Here is a 6,275-nt window from a genome sequence, read left to right on the forward strand (position 1 = left end):
GACCACCTTTGTGATGCATGTCAACTAGGAAAGCAAGTGAAGTCCTCTTTTCAGTCCAATAAGGATCTTAGAACTAATAAACCATTGGAGATTTTGCATATGGATCTTTTTGGACCAGTTAGAACTGTGAGTCTAGGAGGGAAGGTATACGGATTTGTGATTATGGATGATTACTCAAGATTCACATGAGTTAGATTTCTATTTCATAAGAGTGAATCATTTGAGGAATTTAAAAAAATTTCAACTTGGATTCAAGGAAAACTAGGATGTGAAATTATTTCTATACAAAGTGATCATGGAGGAGAATTTGAGAATGAAAATTTTGATGAATTTTGTAAGGAAAAAGGAATTGATCACAACTTTTATGCACCGAGAACCCCTCAGCAAAATGGGGTAGTCGAAAGAAAAAATAGAACATTAATAGAAGCTGCCTGAGCAATATTGGCAGAATACTCACTTCCAAAATATTTCTGGGCTGAGGCGGTTAGCACTGCATGTTATGTTCTGAACAGGCTGAATGTGAGATCAAAATTAAATAAAACACCCTATGAATTCCTAAAAGGAAGAACACCTAATTTATCTCATTTGCATGATTTTGGTTGCAATGTGTTCATTCATAACAATGGAAAATCTGTCTTAGGAAAACTTGATCCAAAATCAAATGAAGGAATTTTTATTGGATACTCAAATGTTGGAAAATCTTATAGGGTATTCAATAAAAGAACTTTGGTAATTGAGGAGACCACACATGTTGTATTTGATGAATCAGGAAATATGAAAGATCCAAATGTTAAAGAAGATGAAATTGAGATTAACTCCCAAAAGATTGATAAGATGAATTTGAAAGAAAATTCGGAAAAATTTGGAAATAGAAAATCCTTTGCCTAGAGATTTGAGATTTTCTAAAAACCATCCAAGAGAATTGATTATAGGTGAACCAAGTGAGGGTGTAAGGACTAGGCGTGGTTTAAATAAAGAAGTCAATCATTCAGCCTTTATTTCAACTATAGAACCCACTAATATTGATCAAGCACTTTCTGATGAATTTTGGATGTTGACCATGCAAGAAGAGTTTAATCAATTTGTAAGAAATAAAGTTTGGGAATTAACTACAAGTCCAAAAAATCAAAGTGTAGTTTGCAAAAGTTCGTTAGGGATGTTAAGCCCTATAGAACTGGCCCAAGGCTAACCAAGAGGGGGGGGATGAATTGGTATTTTAAAAATTCTTTAGGCAAAGCACGAATACAAACCAAATCATCACAAAAAATAAGCACGGAAGAAAATAAATGTGGAAGCAATAAAAAAAATAAGAACACAAGGGTTTATAGTGGTTCGGTCAACTCGACCTACGTCCACTCCCCGGAGGTGCCCTCCGAGTATTGCACTACAATCGTTACTCTTCTTTAGCCTCCACAGCTAGGCGGAGAAGCCTTTACAAGCACCTCTTCTTGCCACACCCGGCAAGGCAGAGAACCTTCCTCCTTTGCTTCCTCCTGAAGCAGGAAGAGAACCTTGATCGCTTGCTGGAACTTACCTCTCCCAACCCTTCCAAGGATAAGATACTCTAGGGAAGAAGAAGTGAAACAATGCTTGGAGCAACCCTTGTGAATCCCCTCACAATCTCCCCCTCACAAGATCCTCTCTCTCTCCTTTAGGTTTTCTCAGGTCAAGACAGCAGCCAAGGATGTTCAAAAATGTTGAACAAGAGCTCTTAAATAGAAGAGCCTCAAAGGAGCTCATTAATTGCAAGTTGCCGACTATATCGTCCAGGACGATATGGAAATCGTCCTGGCCAATCAGTACAAATCTCATGAGATCGGCCAGAGCATCGCCCTGAATGCAAACTGGACGATTGAAAATTGGCTTGATCGTCCAGGATGATATCACGATCATCCTGGCCGATCAGTTCAAATCAGAGAAAAATCATCCAGAGCATCGCCCTGAATTCAAGCTATCCGATCCCAATCTCCAGCACATCGCCCTGAATTGGTGCTGGCCGATATTTATCATCCATAAGTAACTAAGGTTTTTGAATAGATCGTCATGGCCCCAGGACAATGTGATCGTATCAATCATCCTTAATTACTTCCTTGATTTGTCTGATTAATTAAGGCATAATTGTGAATATCGTCCAGGCCAATCCAAGATCGTCCTGGCCGATTGCCAAAAATACAGTATACCTTAATTGTTTATGGAGGCAATATCTTTCTATTTTGAGCATATCGTCCAGGCCGATAAGAGTATCATCCAGGATGATTGGCTAATGACGGCTGCCTTAATTAAGAACCCCTGATTAGAACTTCTGTTTTGAGCCCGATCGTCTAGGATGATGTAAATATCATCCTGGCCGATTTGATTAAAAACAGAAATTCTAACTCTCTCAAGTGTGTGTGTGTAGGGTTACTTAGCATCAGTCTCTTTGAACATTACAAATTGACTCAAGAAGAGAAAAAGCAAAATACAGACTAACTCAACCCTAATCTATCCCATCTTGAGCTGGCTCCATTTTTCCGTCTGATTTTTTATTCCTGAAAAGTTAGTAGTAAAAGACAGTCCAAGACAAGTAAGAGTGTTTGCCAATCATCAAAACATAGTTCATAGACCTAAATTTGTAACAATCTTCCTCTTTTTGAGAATGACAAAACATTATGATAAAAATTTAAAAAATAGCAGTGTAACATACATAATCGAAAGTGCAAAAAAAATATCTTAAAACTACTTAAACAACAGTGTAACATACTGAATCAAAAGTACAAAAAAAATATCTCAAAAAGGAGGGAACCATGAACAAAAGCAAACCACAAGATCCTTTTTTTTTTAATCAAGGCATGATGATGATGTAGTATTCCATGTGCTTGATTTTAAAACCACAAGATCCTTTTTTTTTTAATCAAGGCATGATGATGATGTAGTATTCCATGTGCTTGATTTTAAAAATTTGTGACTTAATGAATTAACAACATCAATAATCCAGAGAACAGTAGAATATTTGATCAAGATTACCCTTAGCTCAGACTTTCTCTTAGGGTAGAATCGTCTTTTGAAATCAATGACCTAACTTAAAGAATCAATTGGATATGAGGAAAAAGAATCCATTCATCACTTGGTTTAAGAAAAAATATCTTATAGAATAATGACCCAAAGTAAATTTGTCACAATCGCAAAACACTCGAGATCAAGCCTTTGATACATGAAAACTTCTAAGTTTTTAAAAGATTTTGAAAGGAGAAAGGAGCTTTCTTTTTAGTGGGCTCATTTTATGCCTCTTGTCAATTGTTGGTGCTTGTTCACATCTTTTGCTACATAATTTTTCAATTTGGCGTCATTGCGCATATTTTGTTGGCATCATTGGCCAATTTTTTTTTTCAAGCTCTATTCTCTTTTACAACTCTTAAAAAGTTCTTAGTTGTGAGTATATCTTCTAGATATTAGAGAATAGGGGCTCTCTCTCTAACATAGAGAAGAACTATCCACAATGCAGAATTAATTAACCAATGACAAGAGTAATGAGAAATCTTGATGTGACAAAAAAGACTTTAAGTATTATGAATACAAGATATATTTGCTTAAGCGAGTTTAGAAAGGATCTAAATTTCATACACAATCTTTAATTTGAAATAGATTTTTGATTAGAAAACAAAACTATCCACTAAAATAGGTTAGAGAAGGAGACACAATCAACGAAATATTCTTACCATCTAACAGATTAATAGATGTAAAATGTTTACTACAAATTCTCAAAAGCAAAGACAGGGCATACGATATCATATCAGCGATGATTTTTTAAGGCTAAAAAGCAATAAAAAGAAAGCAAGCCAAATTAAACAAAAAAATAAAAAGGAAAAGAAAAACAAAGTGCAAAGAGGGAAAACAATTAAAAACTAAATAAAGTAAATAGAAGATCAAGTTTATGCAGTTATGTCAATCACACCCAATATGGTCCTTAAAGAGATAAAAGTGTCAAAGGCCAGTGGTTTAGTAAAGATGTCAGCATGCTGATTTTCAGTTGTCACATGATGTAGCTCAATGTCTCCCTTAGTCACACGGTCTCTAATGATGTGATGTCTAATGTCAATGTGCTTAGTCCTTGAATGTTGGATAGGATTCTTAGAGATGCATATAGCACTAGTGTTATCACAAAAGATTGTGATGATGCCTACAGGTAATCCTAAATCCAATACCTGTTGTTTCAACCAAAGAACTTGGGCCATACAACTTCCAAGAGCAATGTACTCAGCTTCAGCAGTGGAAAGTGCAACAGAATTTTGCTTCCTACTAGACCATGAGACCAAAGATTGTCCTATGAATTGACAAGTCCCTGAAGTACTTTTTTTATCAACCTTGTATCCTGCAAAATCAGAGTCAACAAATCCAATAATCTCAAAAGAAGTGCTGTGTCTAGGATACCAAATCCCTAAGCTTTGGGTCCCCAAAAGATATCTAAAAATTTGTTAACAGCAGTCAGGTGGGATTCCTTAGGGTCGGCTTGAAATCTAGCACAAAGGCAAACACTAAACATTATATCGGGTCGGCTCGCAGTCAAGTAGAGTAAAGATCCAATCATGCCTCTGTACTTCTTCTTATCAACAGACTTACGACTTGGGTCCTTATCCGATGGAACACTAGAAGTCATGGGAGTATTGATTGGCTTAGATTTATCCATCTCATATTTCTTCAAAATGACCTTTATGTATTTTGTTTGATTAAGAAAGGTTCCATCATCCAATTGTTTTATGCTAAATCCCAAAAAATATGATAACTCTCCAATCATACTCATCTCAAACTCTCTACTCATTGTTTTAGAGAACTCATCACAAAGTTTTTTATTAGGAGATCCAAAGAGTATATCATCCACATAAATCTGAACAATGAGTAAATCATCTCCAATTTTTCTAAGCAAAAGGGTGGTGTCTACGCTCCCCTTAACAAACTCCCTTTCTAGTAAAATGTGCTAAGCCTCTCATATCATGCTCTTGGTGCCTGCTTTAAACCATACAAAGCCTTTTTTAATTTAAAAATATTTGGAAAATGGGAACTCTCAAAACCTTGGGGTTGTTCTACAAACACATCCTCTTTTATTTCCCCATTCAAAAAGGCACTCTTGACATCCATTTGATAAAGCTTAAATCCTTTATAATAGGCAAAGGCTAATAGCACTCTAATGGCTTCCAATCTAGCTATAGGGGCAAATGTCTCCTCAAAATCTATTCCTTCTATTTGGTTATACCCCTTAGCCACCAATCTTGCTTTGTTCCTAACCACCACTCCTAAATCATTCACCTTATTCTTAAAAACCCACTTTGTCCCAACTACACTTTGTCCCTTTGGTCTTTCTACAAGCTCTCAAACTTCATTCCTAACAAATTGGTTCAACTCCTCCTGCATGGCTAAAATCTAAAACTCATCAGTAAGGGCTTGGTTTATGTTGGTGGGTTCAGTCATAGAGATAAAGGCAGAGTGGTTCACCTCCTTCCTAAGTCCCTATCTAGTCTTAACTCCATTAGAAAGGTCTCCTAAGATAAAATCCTTGGGGTGACTTGTAGAGTATCTCCAATCTCTAGGTAAGGTCTGAGAAGGTCCAACCCTTTCCTCCATATCTAAATTTTCTACTCCTTGGGTGACATCTCCTACTCCTTCTATGTTTTGTTGACTTACTTCCTTCTCCAATTTTACTACTCCACTAGTAATCTCTCTAATATCATCATCATCCTCAACTCCATGCTTTTTAGAATCATACTCATCAAATACTACATGGGTAGTCTCTTCCACCACTAAAGTTCTCTTGTTAAACACCCTAAAAGACTTCCCAACACTAGAATATCCCAAGAATACTCCTTCATCAGATTTAGGATCAAATTTTCCCAAATGAGACTTCCCATTATTGTGAATGAAAACTTACAACCAAAGACATGAAGGTGGGAAAGATTGGGTGTCCTACCCTTAAGGATCTCAAGGGTATCTTTTCTAATTTGGCTCTAACGTTCACCCTATTCAACACATAACAAGTTGTGTTAACCGCTTCAGCCCAAAAGTATTTTGGAAGTGAATACTCAGTAAACATGGCTCTAGCGGCTTCCACCAAGGTCTGATTCTTCCTTTTAGCTACCCCGTTCTGCTGAGGGGTCCTAGGAGATGAGAAATTATGGCTAATCCCCTTGTCCTCATAAAAATGTCTAAATTTTTTATTCTCAAACTCTCCCCAATGATCACTATGGATGGTCAAGATCTCACAACCTAGCTTTTTATGAATTCAAATAGAAAATGTTTTAAACTCC

Source organism: Dendrobium catenatum, unplaced genomic scaffold (assembly GCF_001605985.2).
Source record: "Dendrobium catenatum unplaced genomic scaffold, ASM160598v2 fragScaff_scaffold_1038, whole genome shotgun sequence".
Taxonomy (NCBI): Eukaryota; Viridiplantae; Streptophyta; class Magnoliopsida; order Asparagales; family Orchidaceae; genus Dendrobium; species Dendrobium catenatum.